The following is a 20,554-nucleotide window of genomic DNA, read 5'->3' as shown; positions in this document are numbered from 1 at the left end:
ATAAGCAGCATGACAATATACAGCCTTGACATACTCCTTTTCCTATTTGGAACCAGTCTGTTGTTCCATGTCCAGTTCTAACTGTTGCTTCCTGACCTGCATATAGGTTTCTCAAGAGGCAGGTCAGGTGGTCTGGTATTCCCATCTGTTTCAGAATTTTCCACAGTTTATTGTGATCCACACAATAAGGCTTATCCACAATAAGGCTTTGGCATAGTCAATAAAGCAGAAATAGATGTTTTTCTGGAACTCTCTTGCTTTTTCCATGATCCAGCAGATGTTGGCAATTTGATCTCTGGTTCCTCTACCTTTTCTAAAACCAGCTTGGACATCTGGAAGTTCACAGTTCACGTATTGCTGAAGCTTGGCTTGGAGAATTTTGAGCATTACTTTACTAGTGTGTGAGATGAGTGTAATTGTGCAGTAGTTTGAGCATTCTTTGGCATTGCCTTTCTTTGGGATTAGAATGAAAACTGACCTTTTCCAGTCCTGTGGCCACTGCTGAGTTTTCCAAACTTGCTGGCATATTCAGTGCAGCACTTTCACAGCATCATCTTTCAGGATTTGAAAGAGCTCAACTGGAATTCCATCACTTCCACTAGCTTTGTTCGTAGTGATGCTTTCTAAGGCCCACTTGATTTCACATTCCAGGATGTCTGGCTCTAGGTGAGTGATCACACCATCATGATTATCTGGGTCGTGAAGCTCTTTTTTGTACGGGTCTTCTGTGTATTCTTGCCACCTCTTCTTAATATCTTCTGCTTTTGTTAGGTCCGGACCATTTCTGTCCTTTATCGAGCCCATCTTTGCATGAAATGTTCCCTTGGTACCTCTGATTTTCTTGAAGAGATCTCTAGTCTTTCCCATTCTGTTGTTTTCCTCTATTTCTTTGCATTGATCACTGAGGAAGGCTTTCTTTTCTGTCCTTGCTATTGTTTGGAACTCTGCATTCAAATAGGAATATCTTTCTTTTTCTCCTTTGCTTTTTGCTTCTCTTCTTTTCACAGCTATTTGTAAGGCCTCCCCAGACAGCCATTTTGCTTTTTTGCATTTCTTTTCCATCAGGATGGTCTTGATCCCTGTCTCCTATACAATGTCACGAACCTCATTCCGTAGTTCATCAGCACTCTGTCTATAAGATCTAGTCCCTTAAGTCTATTTCTCACTTCCACTGTATAATCATAAGGGATTTGATTTAGGTCATACCTGAATGGTCTAGTGGTTTTCCCTACTTTCTTCAATTTCAGTCTGAATTTGGCAATAAGGAGTTCATGATCTGAGCCACAGTCGGCTCCTGGTCTTTTTTTTTTTTTTTTTTTTTTGCTGACTGTTAGAGCTTCTCCATCTTTGGCTTCAAAGAATATAATCAATCTGATTTTGGTGTTGACCATCTGGTGATGTCCATGTGTAGAATCTTCTCTTGTGTTGTTAGAAGAGGGTGTTTGCTATGACCAGTGCATTCTCTTGGCAGAGCTCTGTTAGCCTTTACCCTGCTTCATTCTGTACTCCAAGGCCAAATTTTCCTATTACTCCAAATGTTTCTTGATTTCCTACTTTTACATTCCAGTCCCCTATAATGAAAAGGACATCTTTTTGGGGTGTTAGTTCTATAAATTCTTGTAGGTCTTCATAGAACCATTCAACTTCAGCTTCTTCAGCATTACTAGTCAGGGCATAGACTTGTATTACCATGATATTGAATGGTTTGCCTTGGAAACGAACAGAGACCATTCTGTCGTTTTTGAGATTGCATCCAAGTACTGCATTTAGGACTCTTGTTGACTATGATGGCTACTCCATTTCTTCTAAGGGATTCTTGCCCACAGTAGTAGATATAACGGTCATCTACTGAAATTCACCCATTCCAGTCCATTTTAGTTCACTGTTAGTAGGCGAGTGCCTACTGATTTTTAAATATTTTTGGTATCATCCATGGAACGTTAGCCACAAGGGCCAATCCGGAGTGCAATGACACCCAAGGACACAACAACATCAACAATATTAACAAGAAATTAACCCCAAGGGTATGGTGTGTGTCATATATTATTTCAAAACAACCCCACATGATGAGCTAAGGGACAGAGAGGTTATATTCTTTGTCCAAAGACACACAGCTAGTAAATGGTAGGGTTGAGTTTGAAATCCAAGCACTTTAGCTCCAGATCTCACCCCTTTGGTACCTTGTTGGCCTTGCTTAAAGAAAAAAGGATCAGGAAAAAGAATAACTGGCATAGAGTAACATGTTGACAGGGAGATAGGAAGACCCAGACATTGGGAATCTTTGCAAGAGGAGACATTAAAAATCAACCATCCCCATCTCTAGGAGCGCTCAGATCCTGAGAATGGGTTTCACCAGAAGAGTCTCATTCACACGGTGCTCTCACTGTTCTTCGCTGGCACAGAGACCTCTAGCTCCATTATTTGCTATGAGTTTCTACTTCTTGTCAAGAACTCTGATGTCTTAGGTGAGCTGGGCTTATGGGAGGTGGGGATAGGGGACAATTGAGGGTCTCTAAGGCCATGCCTTCCATTTCTAAGGAAGGTGGTTGGCTCATGGGGTAAGACAGACAAGTTCTGTCCTGAGCAGTCTGAAAAATAAAAAATCACCCTTATCAGGATTTGTAACTTGTCATAAAGATTTGCTGCAGGCAAATCTCTTTGGATTTGACAAAGCACTTTAGGGTTTACAAAATATTTTTCCATCAGCAAAGCACCTTCTGGTGTAGAAGGTGTTTGTATTTATGAAGTTTTTTGTAATTTGAAAAATTCTTGGGTGACTCTATAAACTTTCTAGTTTATAAGCCAGGCTCAATACAAAGCGTTACCATTTGCAATGCATTTCATCGTCTACCAAAGTACATCATTTTTGCCAACTACTGTTTGATGTTGACTAAGAACTTGACTTTTTAAAGTATATTGCTAAAAAAAAAAAAAAAGAAAAATAAAGCATATTGCTGATTTACAACTAATTATAAAGCCCCTGCTGTGGTTTTCTTGTTGATGGTCTGCACATCAGACTTGGAGAAGCTCTCAAAATTTCTTGGAGAAACTGATCAAACTCCATTATTTCACAGGAATGAATTTAAGGCTAGAGAAGGGAGTAATTTATCTAATATCACTTAGCTGTCAGTGGCACAAAAGTATATGACATCATTTTTAGCTACAACTCATTTTTAGAAGAGTGGGGGGGAAAAGGCATCCTTAAATGTTGAATGAATTTCTACCCACACAGCCTTACCCAAGTTACCCTCTGTTATAACGTGAGTGGAAACATCACACAAGACTTCCCTACAAAGAAGCTTCTGACTCTCTTTTTTGATGCTTTCATTGAGAAGGAATGATAACCCAATATCTTACTTAAGAATTTATAAAACCCTCTCAGCAGTCTGCAGGTCATTTTAGGTCCACTGTTATGAGCATTTATTGTGTACCTTCCTCCCATCCTTATTATTCTCAGAGAAAGTCCAGGCAGAAATCGACAGAGTGATTGGTGCACACCATCTCCCAGCCCTGGAAGATCAGGCAAAAATGCCTTATACAGAGGCCATCATCCACAGGATTCAGAGATTCAGTGATCTCCTCCCCTTTGGTGTGCCCCACTCAGTCATCAAAGACACTCACTTCTGGGGACATTACCTCCCTAAGGTGAGACCAGCAGGGCTACAGAATCAGTTGGAAGGTGCTGTCTGCATCCAGTCCTATGGTTGTTGTCTGATGTAGGACTATAAGAAGAATTTTTATTTCTAGATTTTTATGGGAGAAAGGGAGATTTTAGAAAAAGATAAAAGTCCTCTCCTGTTTATTCTATCTTATCTTTTTACCTTTATAAGATGTTAGATTTGCTGAAAAGTAACATATCTGTATTGAAATCTGTTATACAATAGAGTTAGTTTTTTTAAAGCTATTTTATCATCTCATCTTTATGTTTATATGAACTCAGGCTTATATATACCCATTTGTTACTATTATTGTTCAGTCACTAAGTCTGACTCTTCAGGACCCCATGGACTGCAGCATGCCAGGCTCCTCTGTCCTCCACTATCTCCCAGAGTTTGCTCAAATTCATATCCACTGAGTCAGTGATGCTATCTAACCATCTCACCCTCTGCTGCACCCTTCTCCTTTGCCTTCAATCTTTCCCAGCATCAGGGTCTTTTCCAATGAGTCAGCTCTTCGCATCAGGTAGCCAATGTTTTGGAGCTTCAGCATCAGTCCTTCCAATAAATATTCAGGGTTGATTTCCTTTAGGATTGACTGGTTTGAGTTCCTTGCAGTCCAAGGGACTCTGAAGAGTCTTCTCCAGCCCTACAACTTGAAAGCATCAATTCTTTCACACTCAGCCTTCTTCTTGGTCCAACACTCACATCTGTACGTGACTACTAACTTTCAGATGTTCAAGCTGGTTTTAGAAAAGGCAGACGAACCAGAGATCAAATTGCCAACATCTGCTGGATCATGGAAAAGCAAGAGAGTTCCAGAAAACATCTATTTCTGCTTTATTGACTATGCCAAAGCCTTTGACTGTGTGGATCACAATAAACTGTGGAAAATTCTGAAACAGATGGGAATTCCAGACCACCTGACCTGCCTCTTGAGAAACCTATATGCAGGTCAGGAAGCAACAGTTAGAACTGGACATGGAACAATAGACTGGTTCCAAATAGGAAAAGGAGTACGTCAAGACTGTATATTGTTACCCTGCTTATTTATCTTATACGCAGAGTACATCATGAGAAATGCTGGGCTGGAAGAAGCACAAGCTGGAATCAAGATTGCCGGGAGAAATATCAATAACCTCAGATATGCAGATGACACCACCCTTATGGCAGAAAGTGAAGAGGAGCTAAAAGCCTCTTGATGAAAGTGAAAGAGGAGAGTGAAAAAGTTGGCTTAAAGCTCAACATTCAGAAAACTAAGATTATGGAGTCTGGCCCCATCACTTCATGGAAAATAGATAGGGAAACAGTGGAAACAGTGTCAGACTTTATTTTGGGGGGCTCCAAAATCACTGTGGATGGTGATTGCAGCCATGAAACTAAAAGAAGTTTACTCCTTGGAAGGAAAGTTATGACCAACCTAGACAGCATATTAAAAAGCAGAGACATTACTTTGCCAACAAAGGTCTGTCTAGTCAAGGCTATGGTTTTTCCAGTGGTCATGTATGGATGTGAGAGTTGGACTATGAAGAAGGCTGAGCGCTGAAGAACTGATGCTTTTGAACTGTGGTGTTGGAGAAGACTCTTTGAGAGTCCCTTGGACTGCAAGGAGATCCAACCAGGGCATTCTAAAGGAGATCAGCCCTGGGTGTTCTTTGGAAGGACTGATGCTGAAGGTGAAACTCCAATACTTTGGCCACCTCATGCGAACAGTTGACTCATTGGAAAAGACCCCAATGCTGGAAGGGATTGGGGGCAGGAGGAGAAGGGGATGACAGAGGATGAGATGGCTAGATGGTATCACCAACTCGATGGACATGAGTTTGAGTAAACTCCAGGAGTTGGTGATGGAGAGGGAGGCCTGGCATGCTGCAATTCATGGGGTTGCAAAGAGTCAGACACAACTGAGTGACTGAACTGACTGACTGACTAGAAGAAAACATCGCTTTGAATATATGGACCTTTGTCGGCAAAGTGGTGTCTCTGCTTTTTAAAACCTACCTGTCTAGGTTTGTCGTAGCTTTCCTTCCAGGAGCATCTTTTAGTTTCATGGCTGAAGTTACTGTCTGCAGCGATTTTCCACATACACAACAACTGACTGATACCGTGTCTGTCACTTTGCAACTTGTGTCCAGTGTGCATGTCACCTTCCCCCCTGGCCTTTAAGTCCATATCAGTACAATTTGCAACTTGTTGGTGTGTTTCTGCTGTGTGTGTATGAGTATGGCTTTCCTTTTTAATATAACAGTACACTGTATAGATAGGGGCTTCCCTGGTGACTTGCCAGGTGGCCCAGTAGTAAAGAATCCACCTGCCAGTGCAGGAGGTGCCGGGGCTGCAGGTTCAATCCCTGGGTCAGGAAGATCCCCTGGAGAAAGAAATGGCAACCCACTCCAGTATTCTTGCCTGAAGAATCCCTATGGACAGAGGAGCCTGCCAGACTACAGTTCATGGGGTCACAAAGAGTCAGTCATGACTGAGCACAGATAGCAGCATAATGTATAGATATATTATTCAGGTCGATGCCTATGGTTCTAACATTTTTTTTCATGGTAGCTTATGTTGCTGAGTATAGGTGCACCTAGGGGTGATATTTACGATGTCGATTACCCAATGGTTGATTGATACCAGCACCCATCAGATTATATTCTGGCCCTAGTCCTGGAGTCAGCTTCTTATAGGGCTCCTTTGAGTCAGATGTGAGCCTTTTAGTTGATGGATCATAAAGAAGACCAAAGGGTCTTGGGGATGAGGGATCAGGGTTGTTGGTGAAGATACCTAGAGGGATGGGACACTAGCAACCAAATGGGGGAAAGTCATTTCAACATTCTTGCCAGCAACTATAGAGCCACACAGTGGGTGAAGCTCATTATCAGCTGTCAAGACACCATAGTAGATTCAGTCAGTCTTTGTTGGTGGTCATTTGGGTCTACTTGTCTTTAACATCCTCTTACAGCATTACCATGTATCCCATCCTGAGTTCTGCCCTCCATGACCCACACCACTTTGAGAAGCCAGATGCCTTCTACCCTGGCCACTTCCTTGATGCGCAGGGAAACTTCAGGAAGTCAGAAGTCTTCATTCCATTCTCCATGGGTAAGCCATGCTCTTTCTTCCCCAAGGGAATGCCTGCTCACTCCCGCTCTGTGTGTGACTTTCTGACTCAGTTCAGGCCCAAACACATTTCAGCAAAAGATGAGATTTTGAAGGACAGAGAAAGCAAGACATCTACAGAGACAAGGATAGTGGGGGGCGGTGATGGGGTGGGGGAAGGAAGGGATGAGGTATGATGAGGAAGAAAGATGAAGACTCAGTGATAGAGATAAATTGAGAGACACAGACACACACTTGAACACAGAGAACAGACAAATAAATGATCCATTATCAAGCACCTGCTATGTCCCAACAATGAAGAAAAAAAAGTGTTTACAGTTTTTCTTTCAAAATTAAAATAGCCATTTTTCTTCTAACTTACACAAATAAGGACGTAAAGTAAAAAGTTGGCATTAAAAATAACCTTTAAGTCACTACTAAATTAGACCTGTTAATACTACAGAGGATGTCCTTTAAAATATTTTTAATATTTACACATATGCAAGGTAGGTGATCTGGGTTCGATCCCTGGATTGGGAAGATCCCCTGGAGAAGGGAACAGCGACCCACTCCAGTATTCTGGCCTGGAGAATTACATGGGCTGTATAGTCCATGAGTTTGCAAAGAGTGGGACACCACTGAGTGACTTTCACTTTCACTCTCAAGGTATGTAATATAGATCGATAGATAGATAATGGCTAAGTAGCTGAAAGAACAGTAAAAAGAAAGAAAGGGACAGAAAGGAAAAGAAAGAAGAAAAACTCATTGATTTACTTCTTGCTAGCTAGTTTCATATTTAAAATACAAGCCAGTTTAGAATGAGATCCAGAAGAAATTAAGGAATATTTACTCCCAGAATTTTGCAGTTACCCATAATCCATCACCTACCAAATGATTCAATTTTTAGCCACTATTTGAAATTTATATTTAAAATGTTTAATCTCCTTAGGTCTATTTCTGTTTGTTTTTTATAATGATGCATATTCACATTGACTGTCTAATCTGTCTTTTCCAGCTATACAATATTATTTGAATTATTATATCTGTACAATGTGTTTTAATATTTTACAGGTGCCATTGCTCTTCTTTGTTCATGTAACATGTTTTATTTTTCTTCCAAGCATACTTTAGAATCATTTTGTCAAAGTCTCAAAAAAAATTCCACTGGGATGTTATGAGGGTTAACCTAAATTTATAATTTGATTCACATAGCTTTGACAAGTCTACATGTCGAATACATCCTAGAAAAAAGATAGGGTGTCCATTTAGTCCTTCTCATATCATTGGAGGCATCTTGAACTTTTTAGCTAGGTTTCGTATATTTCTTACTAAATTTATTGCTAAGAAACGTGGGAGGAGATTGTGGCTATTGTTTGTGGAGCCTCTTTGTCAGGTTGGGCTATGGGCTGCTATAACAAAATGCCATAGACTGGATGGTTTAACAAAGATATTATTTTCTCCTGGTTCTGGAAGCCACAAGTCTGCGATCAGAGTGCCAGCATGGTCAGGTTCTGGTCTTCCTGGGTTGCACACAGCCGCCATCTTGCTGTGGCCTCACATGGCAGAGTGAGGGCTCTGGTATCACTTTCTCTTCTTATAAGAATCCTCTCCCCTCAAGGGCTGGAGAAGGCAATGGCACCCCACTCCAGTACTCTTGCCTGGAAAATCCCATGGACAGAGGAGCCTGGTAGGCTGCAGTTCATGAGGTCGCTAGGAGTCGGACACGACTGAGCGACTTCGCTTTCACTTTTCACTTTCATGCATTGGAGAAGGAAATGGCAACCCACTCCAGTGTTCTTGCCTGGAGAATCCCAGGGACGGGGGAGCCTGGTGGGCTGCCATCTCTGGGGTCGCACAGAGTCGGACACGACTGAAGTGACTTAGAAGCAGCAGCAGCTCCCCTCAAGAAGGCCCCACCCTAACGAGCTCACTTAAACTTAATTATCTTCCAAGGTCCCTTCAGAAAATATCACCGTGGGTGTTAGGACTGTAACAAATAAATTTTGGGAGGACACACTTCAGTCCAGAAACACTCTTCGAAGAACATTTTAATTGTTTTAATAAGTATATCAGAAATCCACTGAGCTTTTGGGGTGTATATGTCTGTCATAACTGAACAAACTCTCTGTATTACTTTCATAATGAACAGTGTTTCCTTTATTCTCTTAGGTTTTCCTAATAACGAGTGTTAGCATCTGTAAATGATAATATCATGACTTAATGATTTCTTATGCTAAAGTCATATGTCATGTCATGTTTTCCCTAATATCAGGGGCTAGCGCTTCTGAAATCATGTAATGTAATAGCACTGATAGTGAGCAATCTTGTCCAAGTCCTAACTATGAGAGTATTTTTATTTTCTCTATGAAGCTGAATGCTGGCTATTGCCTATTCCAGATATTTTATGACTACTCTTACCAAAGGAAATATCTCTCTTCTCCCTATTTTACAACAAGTTCTTCTTAAAATTTTAATACTCACATTGAGTATTCTCAATAATTTTTTCAGCTCCTGTCAAGTGATCAAAGTGGTTTTCTCCTTTGACCTCTTAAAGAAACAGTCAATGTCTGAGTATTGAAACTTTCTCTCTTGTAGAATTGGAACAGAGAGGCCCAGGAGGGCAGAGGGCTTGCTGAAGACCCAGTAGGAAGTCATGGTCTATGTAGGTCAGGGCACAGCTAAGCTATGATAAATATGCTTCATATCTCAAGAACTAAAAGTCAAAAGTTTATTTTTCTGCTCAGGCAATATGCCCCCTGCCACAGGTCATGACAATTGTGTAGAAATGGAGCTAGTGGGAGCTCCATCCAGACACACATAGAAACAAGGAAAACAGAATAACAGGCACCTGTTTAGCCCTCAGGTCATTGGACAAACAAGTCCCATCCAAGTTCAATGTGCCAGAGATGTTTATGCACCCAGAGATGTGCTGTGACTACTTATGAGCTGTAATGAACTTTACCACACATACAAGGCAGCTCTCTGGGCTCCTTTCCTTCCCACTGAGACTGTGGGTCAACAGGATGCAAGTGAAATTGTGGCCCAGCCCAAGCACACACTGGTCCCTCTCTTGGTTATTCCAGTGGGCACAGTCTGTGCTGAAGTCAGTTGTGGATATTCAGGGCTCCACCTACATGGACACTTTTGTGATGAACACCACATGAGTGGGTGTTATGATAGAAAATGAGGCTCCAGGGTGAGCAGGGCACTATTCAAGGGTACTTATCAATCATGATGTGGGCATGAGCAGTCAGAAGCGCCACAGGTTGGGGTATGGGGATTGGGTCTGGGAGGCTGACTCTGTTGCCTGCTGATGAGGGGCAGGACCAGGGGGCTGGGAGGAGGGTCAAAGTGAACAAGAGTGTGGACACTCAGAAGCTTAGAGCAAAGGCAGTTTATCCACTGATTAGAAGTAGGTCACCATTTGTACAGCCAAGTGCCCACCCCCTTCAGGACAAGCCAGAGGTTTCAGTTCCCCTGTACCTCACAGCCAGGGCACGCTGCCAGAGATTTCTCCAGTGTTTCCCCATTTTCTCATAAACTGGCTTAGTTGAGATTATAATTAACATATAGAGGCACACAACTTCCTAGATAGGAGGAGACTAGGGACCAGGAGGGACATAGGAGGGCATCTGTATGGGATAGGCTGAGAAGAGGCAGAACTGAAGTGGATCTTACAGACACACACCCCTGCAGGCACTGACATACACAGCCCCACTCCCCCCGGCCCAACACACACTGGTGTTGGTACTGAGGACAAGGATAGGATCACAAGTACTTTGCCTGCAAATCTATGTAAATGAGCATGCACATATTTCAGGACTGTGGAGGTGGGGCAGCCACACGTTTTCCAGGGATCCCCTTCCATTGACACCCTCTCCCTTACACCTGCAGGAAAATGCCTCTGTCTGGGTGAGAGCTTGGTCTGCTCAGAGCTCTTCCTCTTCTTGACCTCTCTGCTGCAGAACTTCTCCTTGGGGTCTCCCAAGGCCTGGAAGACATCGACCTCATGCCGAGGGAGATAGGGGCAGTGCGACCACCCTCTGTGTTCCAGCTCAGCTTCCTGCTCTGCAGGGGAGGGGGAAGGCAAGAAGAGGTCCAGATCCCCTTGGAGTCTTTGCCTCCAGCCCCTCCCTCTGTCCAGAATTAACGTGTGCAGGCTCCTGACTCCTCCCTGCTCACTCTCTCCTGTGGAAAGTCCCTTCTGTGGGCTCCCCATCATCTCCAACTTGCTGTAGTCACCTCATCCCCAGATGGCCTGCACTGTTAACTGAGGATATTTCAGGGTCAAGAAATATCTGCAATATCTTAGTGTCACCACCAAACCCCCCAGCAGTTAGGAAAACTGAGGCCAACAGTCCCAAAAGGAGGACAACAAGATTTAGAGCCAAGCTCACCCAGAACAGCAGCATCAGTACCAGATCTCCTGCCTCCCACCCTTGTCTCCATCTGCTCTGCACACCCCTGCCCTCCTCCTCCTACCTTGAATTGACATGGCTAGTTCAGCCCTCAACTTCTATGCTGTGTATCTTCCTCCTCTCTCTGATTTTATCCTCCAAAACCAGCGAGACCAAAATAAAGTTCTGTTCTTTCTGGCCAATGGCTATCTGTGCTCCCTTGCTCTCTCTCTCTTAGGTAAAATTCATGTATTGTAAAATTAATGTTTAACCACATTAAACAGTTTCATGGCCTTGAGTACAATCACTATGTTCTGCACCATCATCTTTTTCTTTTAAAACATTTTAATCACCCCAAAAGGAAACTTCATCCCCTTATCAAGTAACTCATCACTCTTCCTTCCCTCTAGCCACTGGTATCTTTCTTTGTCTATTCTGGAAGTTTCATATAAATGGAATCCTACTGCAGGTGTAGTACAAAACATTCAGTTATAAAATACTTTGTAAGAGGACTTCTCTGATGGCACAGTGGATGAGAATCTGCCTGCCGACAGAGGGGACACGGGTTTGATGCCTGGTCTGGGAAACTTCTACATGCCTCGGTGCAACTAAGCCCGTGCATCACAGCTACTGAGCCTGTGTGCTACAACTGCTGAAGCTCAAGCGCCCAAAGCCTGTCCACAACAAGAGAAGCCACCACAGTGAGAAGCCCGGAAACTACAACTAGAGAGTAGCTCCAGCTCTCCGCAACTAGAGAAAGCTCACGTGCAGCAACAAAGACCCATCGAAGCCCCAAATAATTAATTAAGTTATAAAAAACACCTTATAAGGGATGCAGTAATTTGCAGTTCAAATCACAGTTTTTCATGTACAAAATACTTCATCATTTTGAAGGCATTATTAAAATAAGTTTATCTTTTCCAAATACATGTCAGCATATCATGTATCTTAAAATGTCAAGCATTATTGCAAAGGTCCATCCAGTCAAAGCTATGGTTTTTCCAGTTGTCATGTATGGATGTGAGAGTTGGACCATAAAGAAGGCTGAACACTTGAGAACTGGTGCTTTTGAACTGTGGTGTTGAAGACTCTTGAGAGTCCCTTGGACAGCAAGGAGATCCAACCAGTCAATCTTAAAGGAAATCAGTCCTGAATATTCATTGGAAGGACTGATGCTGAAGCTGAAGCTCCAATACTTGGGCCACCTGATGCAAAAAGCAGCCAACTCATTGGAAAAGACCCTGATGCTGGGAAAAATTGAAGGCAGAAGGAGATGGGGATGACAGAGGATGAGATAGTTGGATGGCATCACTAACTCGATGGACATGAGTTTGAGCAAACTCTGGGAGATGGTGAAGGACAGGGAAGCCTGGCCTGCTACAGTCCATGGGTCACAGAGAGTCAGACCCGACTGACCAACTGAAAAATGAACAACGAACAACAAGCACTGCCTTGTAGATATCCAACTGCATTAAAAAATGACCAAATGCTTTACAATCTACAATCAGTTTGCTGATTATCAAAACATCATACTATATAATCTATGTAATTTATGGTGTAATATTTAAAATCATTCTAGTGTTTGTAAAATACTTAAAAGTTTACAAAATATTCACTCATCCCAGAAACACTTATTGAGCCTCTGGTGTGTGCCAAGCATGTTTTAGACACCTGGGGTCAAATTCTTCAAAATAGTTAAGACCATTTCTGTGGTGGTCATGTCCTTCAAAAGCTATCCCATTTTGAATTATTTCATTTTTTAAAGTATTTGTTTAATTTTTAAAAGTTTTAGCCACCCTGCGAGGCAAGTGGGATATTTGTTCCCTGACCAAGAATTGAACCCATGCCCCCTTGCAGTGGAAGCGTAGAGTTTTATCAACTGGACTGCCAGGGAAGTCACAAATTATTTTATAAAGAACAAATCCTATATTAATAAACCAGTTATCACTGACAAACACACTGCTGTCTACACATTACTTTGTTATTTAGTGAGCTCAGTGCTTTACAATATGCAAGAGACTTTGCCTCTTGTAAATAATTTGATTATTCAAAAGCATATAGCAATTTACATCTTTCCAATTATAAAGCATTTTACAGTTTTAAGAGCACTTGATGATTACAAAACAATTCAACGTGTATGGATCACTTCACATTAAAAAAAAATTGCCTTTAGAAAACCTCTGTAATGTTTACAGAGAATACTGCAGTACACAGAACTTCTTGCTGTTTACAGAACATTTTGTACTTTTTAAAGTACTTCTAAACTTACAAAGCACTTTAACATTTACAAAGATTCTACTGTGTACATAGGATATAGCATAGATAAACACTGGGTGGTTTATAAAGTATTTCATAACAGATAACAATATTTCTGTCTACAAAATACCTTACTGAGTAAGGTACTCTACTGAGTAAGGTAGAGTACATTACTGCAAAGTGATTTTTCATTTTACAAAGTACATATGTCAATAATTCTTTTGTATTGCTCACAAAGAAGTTGCCATTCACAAAGGGCTTCATTTCTGAAACGGAGTGGGACTCTATGGTCATTCCCCACTATGTCCTCCGACTGCCTTTTGTCTCTGGGAAAAACCTTCACCAAAGAATAAATTTAATCAGAAAGTGAGAAAATGTAGAAGCGAATAAAAGCAGTCAAACAGGACAAAACAATAATAGTTTAGTCATTAAGCAAAGTCAAGGACTTTTAGTTCCTACTCAAGAGCTATAGATAACATTCTAAGCCATATTCTGTGAACTGTCTTACAGATACTAAACCCCCCACCTCGTGGACGAAGTTAACTACCTGATGACCAGACTTTGGCCGTGACTTCAGCTGCCATGACTCCAAGTACAGACCTCAAGAAAATGAGAACAAACTGACGCTGGAACTGAAGATTAATTGTACTTGAAAGAGTCGAGATGATGCTGGTCCGATCACTGATGACCAATTTCAAGATGACTATCAGAAGACTTCTCTGGTGGCACAGTAGGTAAGAATCCACCTGCCAGTGCTGAAGATTCCACATGCTGTGGAGCAAGCAAGCCTGTGCGCCACAACTACTGAGCCTGTGCACCTAGATCCTATGTTCCAGATTAAGAGAAGCCACTAGTGAGGGGCCTGCCCACCACAAGGAAGAGTAGCACCCACTCGCCGCAACTAGAGAAAGCCCGTGCAAAGCAACGGAAACCCACACAACCAAAAATAAATAAATAAATGTAGTGTTAAAAAAAAAAAAACCTAAAAAAAAAAAAAGATGGTCAGAGCTGACTGTGTTTGTCTGCATGCAGCCCCCTCTCTCAATCTATATAAGCTCTTGCCTGCAGATTGTTGAGGGGGAGGGGGACAGAAGTTTAGCCTCCCCCTACTCCCAGTTGCCAGCATGCAAAATAAAGCTAACTTTCCTTCCAACCAAATTTACTTCTTTATTGGCTTTTGAGCAGCATGCAGCCAGACCCCATTTTCAGTCACATTTCTACTGACAGACACGTGAAAACAGAACAGTAACTTGATGATAAATAGGACTTCCCTTTTGCTCAAATGGTAAAGAATCTGCCTACAATGCAGGAGACCTGGGTCAGGAAGATCCTCTGGAGAAGGGAATGGCAATCCACTCCAGTATTCTTGCCTGGAGAATCCCATAGATAAAAGAAGCCTGGCAAGCTACAGTCTGTGCCATCGCAAAGAGATGGATATGACTGAGCGACTCACACACACAACCTGATGACAGCAAAAATTTCCAAAACACTTAAACAGGCATGATGCTGAGGCTGGGATTAGGCAAGCAACCAGGGAGATGTCCCTGCCCCATTGGAACTGACACCAACTTGAGGAGAAAAGAAATAAACAAGATCCTGGCAGCCAGTGATGAGAGCTATGACAAGAAGCCCAAATGGCTAGGACAGGAAGTAAATAGGTGGGGGAAGCTCATTTGGAGCAAAGCTTTTCAGTAACCGAGAGCTGAAAAACTCCTTTCCCAAGCAACTGGCCACATATAACCTTTCTGCTGACACAGTCATCATGCTTGGCTCTTAAAATAACTTTGGGAGGTGAACAGGTATCATAAACTAGTCTTGACTCGGGGAGATGTTATCCAGCCCATTTCAGACATTAGAAGACTGAGAACTAAGACATAAGGTGGACATCTAATGTCTTAAAGAAGACCAATTTGGAGCTTTGGACTCAGGTTCCTTACCAAAATGAGCTAGAATTAAACATCCAAGGAATGTCCATGTAAGACTTTTATTTCCATGACACTTAATGTGCTCACTAAGTAGTGGGTATCTGGGAATTGACTTTTGGTCCATTTAATTAGCCTGTGGCATAGAAATGAGTCAACTTTTTTTTTGGCTGTGCCACCTGGCATGCAGGATCTTAGTTCCCTAGCTAGGAATCAAGTGGAAGTGTGGAGTCTTAACAAGTGGACCACTAGGGAAGAACCAGAATGACTCTTTACTACAAACGTTCCAACTCACTAGCTTTTCTAAGGGCTTCTTAGAAGGCTGCTCCTTGTCACTGAGGTTTTCTGAGACTTACCTCATCCAAAGAAGTGAAACCAGTCACCTCAGACTGGGACTTGAACTCGGGCAAAATCCAGTTTGGGACTTGAACCCCCACGGCAGGGACTCAAACCTGGCCAAAACCTGGTCTTCCATGCATTTGATTTCAGGACTTAATGAAACTCAGGTTCTTTGTACCTCAGCACAGAAGGAATTCAGCTAGAAGCAAGGTGATGGGCAAGAAGTAGATTTATTAATACAGGACACCTGTAAGAGATGCAAGCAGGCAGGTGAGGGGGCTCTACCCCAAAGATTAAGTCGGCTACAATTTAAAGTCAAAGGAAAGTGGGGAGGGGAAAGGACTGCCTTCTTTGAATTGACATCAGGCTTACACCACTAGCTCCTTCTTCATGTTTGGCAGGAGAGTATCTGACCCTCCAAGGTCAAACTAGGATTAACATAGCACTTATTCAAATCAGTAGAAGGCTGGTGATATTTTTCTTTCACCTAATGGCCTGGGACATAGCTCATGCTTTTATTTATGGCTTTATAGTTAAGCAAGCCTGCTTCGTGCCACGACATTCTGATAGCTTTCTAGTGTGTGTGTGTGTGCTTTGTCGCTTAGTCGTGTCCAACTCTTTGCAACCCCATGGACTGTATCCCTCCAAGCTCCTCTGTCCATGGAATTTTCCTGGCAAGAATACTGGAGCAGGTTGCCATTTCCTACTCCAGGGGATCTTCCCAACCCAAGGATTGAAACTGCATCTTTTGGGTCTGCATTTTTGTGTCTGCACTAGCAGGCAGATTCTTTACCCTGTGCCACTTGGGAAGCTTTCTTGAGGCTATCATTAACTTAAAGTGGTCTACCAGAATTTCCTAGGATTGACTGGTTTCATCTCTTTGCTGTCCAAGGGACTCTCAAGAGTCCTCAAACAGCATCAGTTCAGTTCAGTTGTTCAGTTGTGTCTGACTCTCTGTGACCCCATGAATCGCAGCATGCCAGGCCTCCCTGTCCATCAGCAACTCCCGGAGTTTACTCAAACTCATGTCCATCAAGTCGGGGATGCCATCCAGCCATCTCATCCTCTGTCATCCCCTTCTCCTCCTGCCCCCAATCTCTCCCAGCATCAGAGTCTTTTCCAATGAGTCAACACTTCGCATGAGGTGGCCAAAGTACTGGAGTTTCAGCTTTAGCATCATTCCTTCCAAAGAACACCCAGGACTGATCTCTTTTAGAATGGACTGGTTGGGTCTCCTTGCAGTCCAAGGGACTCTCAAGAGTCTTCTCCAACACCACAGTTCAAAAGCATCAATTCTTCGGCACTCAGCTTTATTCACAGTCCAACTCTCACATCCATACATGACCACTGGAAAAACCATAGCCTTGACTAGACAGACCTTTGTTGGCAATGTCTCTGCTTTTTAATATGCTATCTAGGTTAGTCATAACTTTCCTTTCAAGGAATAGGCGTCTTTTAATTTCATGGCTGCAGTCACCATCTGCAGTGATTTTGGAGCCCCAAAAAATAAAGTCTGACACTGTTTCCACTGTTTCCCATCTATTTCCCATGAAGTGATGGGACCAGATACCATGATCTTCGTTTTCTGAATGTTGAACTTTAAGCCAACTTTTTCACTCTCCTCTTTCACTTTCATCAACAGACTTTTTAGTTCCTCTTCACTTTCTGCCATAAGGGTGGTGTCATCTGCATATCTGAGGTTATTGATATTTCTCCCGGCAATCTTGATTCCAGCTTGTGCTTCTTCCAGCCCAGTGTTTCTCATGATGTACTCTGCATATAAGTTAAATACAGGAAAACAATAGAATGGGAAAGACTAGAGATCTCTTGAAGAAAGTTAGAGATACCAAGGGAACATTTCATGCAAAGATGGGCTCGATAAAGGACAGAAATGGTCTGGACCTAACAAAAGCAGAAGATATTAAGAAGAGGTGGCAAGAATACACAGAAGAACTGTACAAAAAAGATCTTCACGACCAAGATAATCACGATGGTATGATCACTCACCTAGAGCCAGACATCCTGGAATGTGAAATCAAGTGGGCCTTAGGAAGCATCACTATGAACAAAGCTAGTGGAGGTGATGGCATTCCAGTGGAGCTATTTCAAATCCTGGAAGATGATGCTGTGAAAGATGATGCACTGAATATGCCAGCAAATTTGGAAAACTCAGCAGTGGCCACAGGACTGGAAAAGGTCAGTTTTCATTCCAATCCCAAAGAAAGGCAATGCCAAAGAATGTTCAAACTACCGCACAATTGCACTCATCTCACATGCTAGTAAAGTAATGCTCAAAATTCTCCAAGCCAGGCTTCAGCAATACGTGAACTGTGAACTTCCAGATGTTCAAGCTGGTTCTAGAAAAGGCAGAGGAACCAGAGATCAAATTGCCAACATCCACTGGATCATGGAAAAAGCAAGAGAGTTCCAGAGAAACATCTATTTCTGCTTTATTGACTATGCCAAAGCCTTTGACTGTGTGGATCACAATAAACTGTGGAAAATTCTGAAAGAGATGGGAATACAGACCACCTGACCTGCCTCTTGAGAAACCTATATGCAGGTCAGGAAGCAACAGTTAGAACTGGACATGGAACAACAGACTGGCTCCAAATAGGAAAAGGAGTACATCAAGGCTGTCCATTAGCAAACTAATGGAGTAGCAAACTACTCCCAGGGGCTGAGGAATGCATGCATTTCCTTGGTTAGTTTTCCCATATGGTGATAAGTAACTATTTATGACACTCTTCCTTTTTATGAACCATATGGTAAAAGTGATTATTTACAACCCTCTCTTTGATATGGATCGCCTTATGTTTTCCTTGATAATTTGTAAGTCTGGACTTTTGATTTTTACCTTTGCTGAAAATAGCTACCTTGTTAGACAGTATACATACTCACACGATGTTAAATAAAACACCTTTGCTCCATCAGAGCTCGGGTCCTCGTGTCTTTCTTTCCTTGTCTCTCTCTCTCTCTCTCTCTCTTTCTCTCTGTCTCTCTGTCTCTCAGGCTAATTCTCTGGAGCGCAGAAACCCTTCGTGCTCACTGTCCTTCCCGGGCTTCTAAGACCCTCTCAAGAAGGCGCCCTGTGCCTTCACCCACTCGAGAGGGCGCCAGGTGCCTTTGTGAGCGACACAAGCCCTGTATCAAGGACTTTTTTGGGTTTCTGCGTAAACCAAGGAATATCAGCCTCTCTCTCTCTCCCTCTCTCTCTCTCTCTCTCTCTTTTACTTTCTTATTGTCGACTCCAGACCACCAGGTTCCGGTCCATTAAAGGATCTCAACAAGTGGCACCCAGAACAGGGGCTTGGTACACGTGGCAGATTCGGGCAGAGTGACCCCAGGGCCTATTGAGGCCGGTAAGTACTAAGACACGGGTCACACGGCTGGAAAGCCCCGTCACTTTTCTACTTTACTTCATCACTTATTTAAAGTTCAGGGACCTAATGAAACATATGCTGATTTTTTAGCTAGATTAGAAACTGCTATTTCCCATACTGTAATTGGAGAAGAAGCCAAAAGGCAACTAGAGAAATTACTTGCTTATGAAAATGCAAATCAGGAATGTCAAAAGGCTATAGCTCATTTCGTGACACAGGGACTATCATTGATTATTTGAAGGCTTGTCGCAATCTAGGATCAGAAACTCAAAAGATGCAAATGCTAGCTGAAACAATGGTTGCTGCCTTAAGAAAGGGAAATGAAGGATGCTTTGAAAGCTAATAAAAAACCTCCAAAAATCTGCCCTCACTGCCATAGAGGAATGCATTGGGCCAAAGATTGTAAATCTACATTTGACATTGAAGGGAAACCTATTCCGGGAAACTCCAAGCAGGGGACCCCCCCAGGTCCCCTTCAACAAAATCCAGGGGCAAATTCCATCTTTTACCTCAAACCCTCAACAGCTGGCCGCACTGCAGTCGATATACCAGCCCTAAATGCCTTTCTCCTTTACCCCCAGGCAGTCCCCTCTAGAATACTTACTGAACTTTTTGGATCCCTGCCCCCACAAACCTTCGGTCTTTTACTTGGCCGATCTAGTTGGACTTCCAAAGGAATTACTGTTCACCCTGGAGTAATTGATTCAGATTATAAAGGAGAAATTAAATTATGATGTCATCTCAGATTTTATGACAAATCAAAAGGGGGGGATAAAATTGCTCAATTACTTCTTTTACCTTACATTTCTGTTAACTCCTCTAATGATGTACGGATGGGCGGATTCAGCAGTACAGATCAAAAACAGTCCTTTTGGACATCATTAGTATCCAAATTTGCCCGACCAACTATAAATATCAAAATTAATGGTAAAAGATTTTCTGGTCTCCTCGACACTGGATCTGATATTACTATTATTTCCAAACATTTATGGCCCAAATCCTGGCCTGTACAAAAAGTTTCTTGCCGAATTGCAGGGATTTCTCAAACCAAAGTACAAGAGGTTTATCAGAGTACTCAAATTTATCCACGTGAGGGACCAGAAGGCCAACCTGTAAAATTAAAACCTTATGTGATAGATGCACCCCTTAATCTAATAAGAAGGGATTTACTTATGCAATGGCAAACTCAGATATACATTCCACATTTTTCCCAGGGGCCACTGCTCATTTAACAAACAATACAATGATTAAAATAACTTGGAAGAATGACGAGCCTATTTGGACAGAGCAGTGGCCCCTCACGAAAGAGAAATAATAGGCAGCTAAGGAACTTATAGATACACAGCTAGAATTAAAGCATATTGAGGAATCTTGTTCCCCTTGGAACTCTCCTATTTTTGTTATTAAAAAAAATCTAACAAATGACGTCTCCTAACATACCTTGGAAAAGGCAATGGCAACCCCACTCCAGTACTCTTGCCTGGAAAATCCCATGGACAGAGGAGCCT

Source organism: Ovis aries, chromosome 14 (genome assembly GCF_016772045.2).
Source record: "Ovis aries strain OAR_USU_Benz2616 breed Rambouillet chromosome 14, ARS-UI_Ramb_v3.0, whole genome shotgun sequence".
In the NCBI taxonomy this organism is placed as follows: domain Eukaryota; kingdom Metazoa; phylum Chordata; class Mammalia; order Artiodactyla; family Bovidae; genus Ovis; species Ovis aries.
Note: the sequence above shows the minus strand (reverse complement) of the source record.